The sequence below is a fragment of the Coffea eugenioides genome, chromosome 8 (assembly GCF_003713205.1).
Source record: "Coffea eugenioides isolate CCC68of chromosome 8, Ceug_1.0, whole genome shotgun sequence".
Classification (NCBI taxonomy): Eukaryota; Viridiplantae; Streptophyta; class Magnoliopsida; order Gentianales; family Rubiaceae; genus Coffea; species Coffea eugenioides.
In genome coordinates, this window is record NC_040042.1 from 3,940,910 (window position 1) to 3,954,975 (window position 14,066).

A 14,066-nucleotide genomic window follows, 5' to 3' on the forward strand; every position below is an offset into this window, starting at 1 on the left:
CACAGAATATGTGTATGCAGTAGAGAGATTGGGAGTATGCGTGAAGAAAATATAATCCTCTCACATAAACATTTTATATAAAGCTTAATGCATAGTCTATCAATTTAAATTCTAATTTCTTAATTTTTTTATTTAGTGAAGTTTTCAAGTCAAGCACCAGATACCACCAATTGCCTCCAATGAGAAAACCAATCTACCGTAGCATCCATGCCCACAGCTCTGGTGCCAAGAACATCACAAAATTAATCAACAATAAATTTTCATTTATGAAAATTGACACAAGAAATTAAACAGTATTTTGAGAAGTACAAGATTAAACATCGTTGTCCGTTTGAATGATTCCTCATCCGAGTAAATCAGAAACTAACATTAGTTTTCTAAGCTGCTGTTACAAAGGAGATTATAAACTCTTTGACAACCTGACACAGGACCTTAAGTTTAGGAAGCTCAAAACCATCAATACCATGATAGCCTCCTTGTGCAAACTTAGCCACTAAAGGTACACCCTCGTCCTCCAACATCTTTACAAGCTCAACTTGACGATCAAACAATGGATCACCATCATAGCCAGTCACCAAAATCTTCCATCCCGAATCTTTAATATGACCGAATTATCCGGGTTTGATGCTCAATACTGGATTGCAAAATCCATGATCTCGGTCAGCGCCTACGGGCAATGAAAGTTCCCACATGATGTCACTAACACAGGGTGGTAAAATCTTGTCATTTACAGCCCTCAACTCCGAATCCGTCCTCTTGTTGCCACCAAAGAATGGTTGGTGGTTTGGTGCAAAATCACGCCTTTAATGTTCAAAGGCTGAAGATCATCAGCAGAAGAAGGTGCACTAAGACCAACATGATAGGATCATGGTTCGCCGTCGCGGGTCGCGGTCACGTCGCGGTCTCGGTTGTTCCACATCCGTCGCGGCATATCAGTTAAATATCGGGTGATACGTACATTATAGTATATAAAATTTTTTTAAAAATCTGAAAAATTTACTAAAAATAGAAAATACCATTAAAAACACAATTATCAAATTAAATTTACTAAATACCTACATTATCATATATAGTTACTGATTATTAAATAAAATAATACTGTCATTACCATAAGGGTCTATAGTATTAGTAATAAATGATTTTAGAATCAAATGTACATTCTAATTCTATTTTATATGAGATAAATAATTATATATAAGAATAAAATTATCATATCTTACATGATACAATACAAATCTCTATACACAAAGAAAATAACGGTATTTATTTAATACAATAAAGAAACAAATACTTATCAAATAATATTATGAAATGCAAAGATATAAAGAAACAAGCATTTTCACTTAGTTACTTGGGCCAAACTTGAACTTTAGGTGCTTCCAATTTTTCCTTCTATATTTTTCCCTGATCCGATACAAAAGCCCCAGCTTCTCTTAGCATAATAAAGCATGATACGTTAATTGCATGTTACTTCCAAGACAAAACATGCAACAACAGCTTTTCTGCACTATCCAATTGTCCTTTTTTCAAATCTTTCCAGCTTTTCTACAAAGCAGGGACCCATAAATGAGAAAGGACAAGAGAGAAAAGACATCCCAAGGAGTAGCAACAGATGATGCAGAATCCAACTCAGCAACGCTGTCTTACACTTCTTCAGCAGCCAAGGAGAGTATACGATCATTGCAACTAGTGTTGTTCCTCTGAGATTTGGCCGTCCCTTTCTTCATTTTTTTTCCAATTTCCCTTTCGCCCTTTTTCTCCTCCTTCACGGCCAGACTGAAGACCCCTTCGCCCGGTACAGATGATGAAGAAATTGAAGATCGCTTCAGCTCCAGATGTGATATTCAGCAGTCAACTTCATTCTTTTTTTCACTTTCCCTTACCCTCTGTTGTCTCCTTCCCTCTCTGCCGTCACCCTCTGTTTTTCTCCTCTCCTTCCTTCATAGCCGGACGATGAAGAAATTGAAGAGCCCCTTCAGCTCGCTTCTCCAAATAATCACTCCAGATACTGCTGTGACCCTCGTTCTTTCTTTTCCCTTTTCCTTTCTCTCTGTTTTCTCCTTCCCTCTCTGCAAAAGGTACACAGAAATTGACGGTATGTTTCTCCCCTTATCCTCCTTTTCCCCTAAATCTTGTCTTTGTGGTTGAAAAAGAAAACAAAAAAGCATGGGTGGCCGACTCTCTGTGTTCTTGTTGCTGTTTATGATCTGACCGGTTCATATCCGAGCCAAATCCGAGAATTTGGCCGGTATCCTTCTACACCGTTCTAACTCGGTCAATATCAACTGATTCGGAGCGATTCAAATCGGATATGGTATAATCGGCGTTTCGGGTATCGGTATCGGAACGGTAGGGACTGTTCCGGTTATGACTCGGCCGAGTCATCTCGGACTCGGCCGAGTTGGCGAACCATGGATAGGATATGTTTCCTCCGGCACTAGTGCCCATGAGGAAACTGTTTGATAAATCTGCATACTTTGTCAGCCACTCGTCTTGAGAATTCTTGATCCAGTGCAAAGCTTGGAGGCAATCTTCAAAACTTGAGAGTTTACAATATAAAGTATTCAAAATTAAGAGTTTAGGGTGCAAAGTCTTCAAATTTTAAATTTAGAATACAAAGCGAGAAACTGGTTTAAGTTCAGGAATGCAATGCAGAATTTGTCCCATCAAAAAAAGTCTAACCTTTTACTAAAAAAGGGATAATTTCAAAAACTTCCCCTGAGATTTGTAGTAATATCACTTTATACCCCTGAACTTTGAGTAGTTTTAAAAATTTAAAAATTTAAGAATTTCGAACTTTCTAATTTTTTTTGGATAGACCAATGACTTGAATATCAGAGACAGACACAACTTTCTAAAATTATATTTACAAACTCATTTGAGGTGTTTTTGAAAACATAACACGAACTTTCTTTATTTCAATGTATTTTTAGATGAATTTAGAATTTTTTTAGTATTCTAACACTTTTTTCCAAATTGATGGCTTGACAACAAGAGAAAGATAAATTATTAACAATACATTTAGAAACTAATTTGAGGTACTTTCAAGGCACAAAATGTTACTTTTTTCTAATTATAATAATTTTTTCTTTTGCATTCCCTTGTCTAGACTGATGACTTAAAAAATTGCAAAAGGCCTTTCAACCTAATTAATATGTTGTAATTATTAAGGATTTAACTTGGTTTATTATGAAAACTAAAGGTCCACTGACAGGTGCCGAACCTGTGCAATAATAAATACCTGCTTAAATAAAATATGATTTCTGTAGATAGTGGTAAGCAGGGTCGAATTCACAGGGACTGGGGACAATTTATTTCTTTTAGAGTCCGAAGTATGGGGGGGTTTTTGAAAATGAGAGTAACTAAATTACTTGGAATAAATTAAAATAAAATAAAATAACTACAACTCAAATAACTAATTATCGCAATAAAAATAATAATGGACGAACTCTAGCCAAGAGACAACTTCGGAGATGGTTCACTTAATTCGATCACAGATGCAAGGATTATTCCAGTTACTATCTGATAAAGTAGTTATAGTTGTCATACACGCGATAAACAACCAACTCTTCCTCAATTTGTCCATAGCCAAGGTACGACCGTTGACTATTTCTCTAATCAGGAAACAACCCTAGGTATGACCATAGAAGTTCAATTCCCTAATTGCATGAATAATTAGAAGAGCCTAATTCTAACCAATCAACACGCTACGAGGGTCTCTTTAAGTTAGCATGCCTATCTCCCTGACACAAACCCAATCATGCCAGTTGCCACCAGTTTAGAATAATTAAACAATTACGGATTTAACTACCCTAATTGGCTGCAGGTTATTGAATTAATCTAGAATCCGGGCCCTGGATAATTGAATAATAAAACAACCATATGAACATAAAGCAGAAGATAGACGAATACCAGTGAATAATAGGAAATAAATAAAAACTAATTCGATCTCACAAATTTAGTAGAACCAAGTCCTCCGTTGTTCCTCGACTAGATGAGAAACTTAGCCACGCCTCATGAGAAAATCTCCCCGTAATTTAACTGAGGTCCAGGCCATCCAAAGAGCCAAGAAAGAAAAGAAAACTAAAAACTAAAGCTATCCTAAAACTATTGATAAGAACTCTCTGTACGTCCCTTTTCTCTTTTAAAGCCAAAGATACAAATGCTATCTAGTCCCGTGGTCCCCGCACGAATTGAGAGTCCAATTCCATTTCACGTTTCTTTCCAAGAGCCCAAATGACTCATGCTTCTTATCTCCGTGGTTCCCACGCAGTTGAGAAAAGAGTCCATCCCCTGTAGTCCTTGTTTTTAGCTTCCTCTTATCCGTAAGGCTCCTAGTACAAGTCCACCCTTTTCAGCATAAAGATAGGAAATCCCCTTTTTGTAGCATCCTGTGGAGCCCCGCTTATATTTTTTTTTAGAACTTCCCATGTGTGGAGTGTTTTTCTCAATAAGGTCTCTTTTTTAGCACTTGTTTGCTCCACTTCCTGTAATTAGGGCCAAATACCAAATATAAGTACATTTCAACAATTAAAACAATATTTGGCAAGGACAAAGAGGGAAATTAACCATAAAATTAACAACAAATTATGCCCTATCATCCACAAAAAAGTGTAATTTTGGAATATAAATATTTTATCTCTCCCAAAATGAGCTCTTAAATCATAGTATCTTTTAAAATGGGTTGATAAAGTTATAAAAAGTTGAAAATTAAGGGACATATGTGAGATTTCTTAAAGTTTAGAGGTGTCAAATGACATTGTCGTAAACCTCCGGAGAGGTTTTTGAAATTATCCCAAATATATATATATATATATATATATATATATATATATATTTCACGGGACGTAATCCGTCACTTCCATTTTCTTTTTTTCTTTTTTTGCTATCTTGTGAGAAAGTAATCAAAATAATGACAAAAACGCTCTAAAAAGCATTTTGCTAGCAAATTTTCTTTTCATGTAAACACGTGGGTTTATTTAATCTTCCAAAGCAACAAAAACAATAGTTGCTTTTATTAATTCAAGATATAAATGATAGGAGTTTGATGGAACCATTTAATACGGTATGAAAAAGTGTTATTGGCTTGTGAGAATAGCAAGCATTTTGAAGACATTTGTAAAACTAAATCTTGAGTACAAAGAATCGATTTCAATAATTTTGTAGAATAGACATCGGAGGTCCCTTGATTTATATATTTCATCTCCATGGTTGGGTCAATTTTGGGTTATATAAATTATATCTAAGATCTGATTTTGTCTCTTTTTTTTTTTCCGATTTTGCCTCTTCACTTATGTTACTCCCTGTATAGCCAGCAATAACGACATCCTTCTCCATGCAATTATCAATTTCTGAAAAAACGAATTATCTACTGTCAATCATTCAATTATTGGTCTTGGAATTTTTAGTTTTTGACTCGACTACAACTAAAAACCTTCAATACCGACTAGTACATTTCTCTCCTACGAATACTAGCATATAACAATAGTTTTTTGGATCGTTGCTCAAATACTGTAAGATTTTATTAATAAAAATATCTATCGTTTTCGAAAAAAAAAAGAATACTGACATATAACAATAGTTGTGAAGAACCCCCCCTCCCAAAAAAAAAATTTTTTTGGGTGAGGGCACGACATTGTTATAATGCACTTTAAGAATATGTTGACATCTTTTTCAAATCTTTAGGTATGGATAAACTTGGAAGTCATGCCACCTCTATATTTGACTATCAGTATAGTATTGTTAGATTTTATTTTTTTTTAAATTTCTCTTAATAAAAAAGTTTTAATTTCTCTTAATTGTAGAATTAGTTTTAAGAGACACTACAAACTACACACACACATATATATATATATATAGATAATAACACGTAAAAATCACCAATTACCTTCAATCAAATCAGAAGAAGACCAATACTGTGGCATCCATGGCATATATGCCTGTACTAAATGAGTTTTTATCAAGTTAAGCATTATTAATTCTTAAACCATTCTGAACCAGTATGTGACAAGACTAGGTGCCAAGAACATCACATAATTAATCAACATTATTGATTTCCATTTATGAAACTTGCAAGAAATTGAGCAACATGTTGAGAAGTACAAAGATTTAACATCATTGTTCATTTGGATAAATACTCATCCAGGTAAAAACCTCTGACATAGTTGTCTAAGCTGTTGTCACAAAGGAGATTATAAACTCCTTCACAACCTCACAAAGGACTTTAGTTTTGGGAGACTCAAACATGTCAATTCCATGATAACCTCCTTCAACAAAATTAGTCACCACGGGAACACCCTCGCCTTCTAACATTTTGGCAATCTCAAATTGGCGATCAAACAATGCATCATTTTCATATCCTGCCATTAAAATCTTCCATCCTAAAGCTTTAATCTGATCGAATTGTCCAGGTTTGATGCTCAAGACTGGATTAGAAAATTCATGATCTCGGTCAGCACCTACGGGCAATGAAAGTTCCCACAAGACATCAGTACAACAGGGCGGTATAAACGTGTCATTCAGAGCCCTCAACTCCGATTCTGTCCTCTCGTTGCCACCAAAAAATGCTTGGTGCAAAATCAACCCTTTAATAGTCAAAGGTTTAAGATCATCAACACATGACGATGCACTCAAGCCAACATGATAGGCAATGTTTCCCCCTGAACTGCTGCCCATGAGGAAACTGTTTGATAAATCTGCATACTTTTCCAACCATTCGTCTTGTGAATTCTTGATCCAGTGCAAAGCTTCCAAGCAATCTTCGTAGGCTGCCGGCAGCCTGTGCTCGGGGGCAAGACGATGCTCGATTGATACGATTACAAACGGGACCTCAGTAGCTAAAGCTCTATGAAAATCATCAAAACCGGTCGTGGCCACGCTGCCAATCACGAATCCTCCACTATGAAAGTAAATCAGGAGCGGAAGTTTCCTGCCCGGGAAGGATTCAAGTCCTTCTTTCGGTAGGAATATACGGGCACCAGTGTTCTTGGATAGGTTAATGGGGACATCTTTGACAAGAAGGATAGGGCTGCCATCATAGGAGGAGACGGGTGTTTTTGGATGTTCAAATTGACGCGTGACTGAGCCGTCGGGGTTCCGGACTAAGCCCAGATGACCATAGGGATCAACATGAGGATCAGCGAATGAAATTGCTGCAATTGGATCAGCCATAAGGGATGAGAATTTTGACTGCCTTTTGGTGTAAGCTTTGGAGCTAGCGTTTATGAGTTTGACGTTACTTGAAGACTTGGAACTGCACAGAAAGAAAGGTTAAAGGGTCATTTCGTCAGTTCCTTGGAATTCATACATTGCCACACGTTGTTTATCAATATAATTTAGTACGTCATGAGCGGGGTTGAAAAAGCAGACACACAAGAAGCTCATAAAAGCGCAAGATTTGAGAGGAAAATGACGTCTGAATTATCTTCTTGATGGGTCCAATTTTCTTCTTTCTTTTAATTGGTTTATACTTGTATATATCTAGCCAACCACCTTTGCGTTCAATTTAATTGCATAGAAGATTTTTTGTCCAACATAGGGGTGTGGACGACGCGAGCGACCTGGTCAAAAATTTAGCAAACTCGATCTACTCATTCTGCGTAACTAGTTGAATTCGAGCATCAGTAGTAATTATTCAAGTACCCAATGAATTAAATTAAGTATTTATATTATTTATATATTATATATTTTAATTATGGAATGACTAGTATGGATCCGCATTTTAATAAATTTACATGAAGTAATATTTAGTAAAAAAAATGATGAATGATAAAATAATAATCTAATAAATCTAAAATGTAAAAACTTAAAAACAAGAGAAGAAAAACTCAAGCTCGTGTAGCTCGAGTTTGATATGACTTGTAGTTTACTCGAACTCAAACGAATCGAGTTCGATCTTAATTTTTATTATGTCGAGTATAGTTCGAGTTCAAATTTATATACTCGTTCGAATTCGAGTTCAAGTTCAAATAGCACTGATAGTGATTGAGTTTGAAATCGAGTATGATGCAACTCAAACTCAACTCGACTCGATAGAACCCTAATCCAACATTGTATCACCTTTCATTATATTGTCATTTATCATTCATAAACACCTCATTTTAGAATTTTTTTTTGTTTCCTTAAATTGTAATATCTAATAAAAGGATAAAAAAATTAAAATACAACAAATTAAAATAACACTATATAATAGAAAACAAAAAAATAAAATAAAAATTTCACAAAAAATCATAAAAATTTCATCTCACTTTACTCTTTAAAATTTGAGCATCACTATGGCCTCCAGAAACAAGCATGATTGTGGTCCGAGGAGCCACTTGCTGTGCTCTGGCACAGTTCGATGCTCGGTGCTTTGTCTTATGATGATAGAACAGGGGGCCTAGCGCCCGCAGCCTGGCGGTGGTTTAAGAAGGTATTGACAGCAACAAAACACGGGAAAAAAATTCAAAAAAAGAAGAAGAAGAAGTTGTCATCTAAGTGTGAAATTAAAGTGGTAAAAGGTGATTACTGATATTATATTTAATGCTTGATGTGATATCAAATTTTGTAATCCATCACAATAATGCAAAGGATAAAATAGATCATACCTCCCGTGGCTTAGCAATTTTTCACATAACCCCTATATAGTTTCAAAAGTTATATATAACCATATCATAATTTGGATTAAAGTGTTCAAATGATAGAAATGATCATTGTAACGGAATCAATAAAATATCGAAATTATCCTTATTTAAAAACTAAAATGCGTGAAGTGATCAAAATATATAAACATAATATACATGACACTCTGACCACATATGATTTTATATTTTACTATATAACCCCCTTGTGATTTAGTATTTTACCATATAACCCCCTTATAATTCTTGAAATATATACATAACCTCCTGTAGTTAATAAATAATTTTCAACTATACATAGAAGTACTTTTGATATTTTAATTGACTTCATTATGGAATGCAAATTTCGTCATTTTGATACTTTAATCCAAGTTATGAGGGAATTATGTATAATTTTTAAAATCATGTTGGGGTTATACAAAAAAGTGCTAAACCACGGAGGGATAAAATGTATTTTGCCCTAATGCTAATGATATATTGGTGTGTTTAGATTGAAATGTTTTGAGATAAAATAATTTGCTTCACAAATTCCAATCACTTTTCATCTCACATACATCACATCACAAAAATTGCTACAGTAATTATCTCAAATAAACTCATATCCAATCAAATAGTGTTGTTTGTTTGCAGCTTACGGGATTATTATATCAACATTGGAAGCTGAAAACTAGAATATGAAACTGAAGATTGAAATTTAAGTGATAAAACATTTAGGTTGCGTTTGGATTGAGGAATCTAATCAAGGGTTTGAAATCCTCTTGAATCCCTCTAGTTATTTATATTATTTACTAAGTATTTGAATTTGAAAATTACAAATTATTCTAGTATTTAAAATTTATTTTAATAATTGGTATATTGGATAGTTAAATGCCTATTAAACAATCCAAACAACTAAAGCCATTTAGATGGATTTCAAATTCTTCATCAAATTCCTCAATTCAAACGAATATTGAATTTACAATGTCATATCTATTATATCCATCTGATAATCAGCTAAACTTGAGCGCTGAATTTAAGTATTCTATTATATGGATATTATTTAGTTAATATTTTGTTTGTTAAATTACTATTTTAGATTTTTTTAATTCCTACTATATTCGAACACAGAATATGTGTGCGCAGGAGAGAGATGGGGAGTATGCGTGAAGAAAAAATGTGCTTGTGAAGAAGAGCTCCACTTGCATAAAAAATGCTACGAGCTTTTAAATTGTTTTTTGTTTCTTAAATGCCACGAATTTGCGTGAAGTAGGTTTTCTTACACTATATAAATCAAACTAGTTTTGTACTCATTCGTTGAACGGGAATCGTCGAAAAATAATAAACTATTTAGTCAATTTTATAAAAATGTCGATATAAAATACAAATTTAATGTATAATCTATTATAACTTGTCTTAAGTATATTACTTTATGCGCATTGTAATATATAAAGTATTCTTATAATATAAATTTGAACATCTAATTCAGTGAATAATAATTCAAAAATGAAAAAAATAACATTCAACAATACCATAACATTCCCGTACGGGTTTATATTTGACCGTACGGGTTTATAGGAATTTACAAACCCGTGCTCAAATAGAAATTTATATTTGACGTACAGGTCAAATACATATAGTTAATTGGATTCAATTAACTTTTTCTTTTCCATAAATTTCGTGCTATGCACTATGTCTTGATAATGTACTTAATAATAAAATTTATTAAGAATCCTATTTCCAACATCAGATATTGACTTCTATTATTAATGGTTCCTTTTGAAATTAGTTACTTTTCTACTTCTTGTAGTGACAACAATTCTTATTTACTTCGGTTCCCTATGCAGTACACAAATTGTTGGCATGAATTTGGAGATATATCTAATAGAGATATTTATGTCTCTTTTATGTATATCGCATTACTTTCCAGTTCCTTTTTTGGGTAGGGAATGGAAATCATATAATATTAAGATTTCTTATAGGAAGTAAGAATTGATATACATCCAAACAAAAAATGAGCAAGCCACGTCGGAAATTACTTGTCATCTCGTTAAGCCACGTAGGAAAAAGAAAACATGAAAGAATAAGAATGAGAATACGACTTTATTATATATATATATGATTACAAATGGACCCAAAAATAGATGATCGGAACTGCTCAACCCAAAATACATGAATACGGTAATCCATGGCCTTTTTAAGGTTTTTGAAAGCAGCATTTGGTTGAAGATTTATTTTTTTTTTAGTAATTTTTTTCAGCAGGAAAGAGGTGGAATTTTAGAAGTGAGGATGGAACAAGATATTAGAACCCAAAACCTCTATAATCCTCAATCCTCAAAATATAATCCTCTCACATAAACATTTTATATAAAGCTTAATGCATAGTCTATCAATTTAAATTCTGATTTCTTAATTTTTTATTTAGTGAAGTTTTCAAGTCAAGCACCGGATACCACCAATTGCCTCCAATGAGAGAACCGATCTACCGTAGCATCCATGCCCACAGCCCTGGTGCCAAGAACATCACAAAAGTAATCAACAATAAATTTTCATTTATGAAAATTGACACAAGAAATTAAACAGTATTTTGAGAAGTACAAGATTAAACATCGTTGCTAAAATTAGTTTTCTAAGCTGTTTTTACAAAGGAGATCATAAACTCTTTCACAACCTGACACAGAACCTTAAGTTTAGGAAGCTCAAAACCATCAATACCATGATAGCCTCCTTGTGCAAACTTAGCCACTAAAGGTACACCCTCGTCTTCCAACATTTTTACAAGCTCAGCTTGACTATCAAACAACGGATCACCATCATAGCCAGTCACCAAAATCTTCCGTCCCAAATCTTTAATATGATCGAATTGTCCGGGTTTGATGCTCAATACTGGATTGCAAAATCCATGATCTCGGTCAGCGCCTACGGGCAATGAAAGTTCCCACATGATGTCACTAACACAGGGTGGTAAAATCTTGTCATTTACAGCCCTCAACTCCGAATCCGTCCTCTTGTTGCCACCAAAGAATGGTTGGTGCAAAATCAAGCCTTTAATGTTCAAAGGCTGAAGATCATCAGCAGAAGAAGTTGCACTAAGACCAACATGATAGGCTATGTTTCCTCCTGCACTAGTGCCCATGAGGAAACTGTTTGATAAATCTGCATACTTTGTCAACCACTCGTCTTGAGAATTCTTGATCCAGTGCAAAGCTTGAAGGCAATCTTCATAGGCTGCCGGCAGCTTATGCTCCGGTGCATTTCAATACTCGATTGATACTAGGATAACTGGGATTTCAGTGGTAAAATTTCTATAGAAAACGTCAAGAAAGTGCGTGGCCGCACTGCAGATTACAAATCCTCCACCACGAATGTAGATCAGCAGAGGAAGTGTCCTGCTCGGAGATGAGTCAACTAATTCTTTTGGAAGGAATACGCGGACCCAGTGTTTTTGGCTTGGTTAATGGAGATGTCTTTAACAAGAAGACTGGAACTGCCATCATAGGAAGAGACAGGTGTTTCTGGATACTCAAATTGACGGGTGACTGAGCAATCAGCGTTCCGGACGAAGCCCAGATAGCCATAGGGATCAGCATTAGGATCAGCCTGGACAAAAACTGCCGCAGTTTGATCAGCCATTGGTCAATTAGTGCCTTTTGGAAGAAAATTGAAAAACCTAGGGTTCATGAAGCTACATTCTGTCCGAATTTTTAGGTCCTAGATAGAGGCCGAATTGGCCTTAGCTTAAAACATGAAAGTTGTAGGGAATGACATTTTAGAGGTGCCTACAAAATTTCAGGTCAATCGGAGTAGTGTAGAATGAGATAAGTCGAAATTACTATTGCTGTTCTGGTTTTACCCGAATGCAAGAATTGCGCCTGTAATTGGTTGTTTTGGCTGGAATTGCTTCCGAATTGGTTGTTGAGGTCTTCTGATGAAATGTATCTCTGTTTCTTAGCTTTCAACTGGTTTTGGAATTTCTGGATTTGGACTTGGAGAGCCTGAGTTATGATGTTTCCGCTAGAATGCGTTTTGGTGAATCTGTTTTACGTTTTTGATGTAGTATCTTGCATTTTTGCCCTGTTTGCACTCAAAACTGGGTTGAGTGACCTTCTGTGATGTTGTAGCCCTGTCTTTTAGCTTCGAAATGGTGGGTCTTGCACCCTCATCCGATAATCGTAGTGAAATTGGTGCCATTACCGCAAAACGAGGACAAAAACTGTTTTTTTTAGGGCCAAAGCTAATTGCATTTCCGAATTTTCTGGTTTCCTTTAATGTTTGTGTATGCTTAGGGAACCCTGTTTTGGTAGTATATAGAATTGGTTTATGACTTGTAATCGAGTTTTATTGTGTTCATTTGAATAGTTTAGGGTTTGACTTTCATATCCGGTTATTTCCTAGCTAAATTTTGTACTTGAATGCCATTAAGCCTAGTGAACGGCTTTTGGGAATGAGATTATTTTTGTACAAGATGTTGGGACTGATTTGAGGAAATAATGAAGCCATGATGGCTGGAAAATAGGTAAACACAAGGGATATGCTGCCGAAATTTTACTTGAAGGCTAGTTGGATTTACTTGTGTTTTGAACGAAGGGCTTTTGGGTTGTTTGAGCCTAGGTCTTCATGTTACCTTTTCGTTACCAAAAATCATGTTTTGCACCTTGCTTTAGTAATTATTTGGCGAGGCATACGACTGGTAGTCGAGCCTCACATGTGCATTCTGTATACTCAATTTTGAAAGTGGAACCTTCAATTGTTTTCCTTGGATTATTTTAGGGTTTATTGGTGATTAAAGCTCTCTTTTGGGAGGTATCTGCACTGACCCTGGTGAGTGTACTACTCACTTGTGTGTTACTATATGGCTATGAATGTAAATTGCATGAAGTGAATTGAATGTGACTTGATTGAAGTGAAAGTGTACTTTATCACTCTCACTTATATGCCTTATATCATTGTTGTCATGTTATTGGAATGTTACATGAAATGTTACATGAAATGAAAGTACTTGACTTGGTGTCGATCGAACGAGTATCCAACGACTACAAATGTTATCATTGAGCTCAACCCCATTGGTAGTTGATTGAATCGAGCCGGCAAGGGCTTGGTCGTGACAATTAATGAGCCTTGGGTAAAGTTATAAGGAATCTTGTAGTATGAGAGACTCTCGATTCCGGTATACTCGAGTAATACCACAATGCAAGTGTTTGGAGTGCGGGCCCGGTAGGGGGATGTTAGGTGGAAGGAATGGGAGAGAAGTGGAGTCTACGGTTGGTTACTTTTGAACATTGACGGAGAGTCAATGACGTCCGATCAAGAAATGCAAACGAGGAAAGGGCTCTTGAGAGCCATCTGTATCCTTTTATCACCATATTTGAAGTGTGCCTTTGCTTATTTTTACTAAATTGAATGAAAGTTTGATGCTTATATGCACTTGGGTGCGTAAGTGATAGTATCTCACTGGGCAATTAGCTCACACCG

At 35.3% G+C, this 14,066-nt stretch overlaps 1 pseudogene; it reads right to left on the reverse strand.

The window, feature by feature from the left end:
- Positions 1-377: 377 nt before the first annotated feature.
- LOC113780004 lies at positions 378-6,162 on the reverse strand (annotated as a pseudogene).
- Between the last annotated feature and the right edge of the window lie 7,904 nt (positions 6,163-14,066).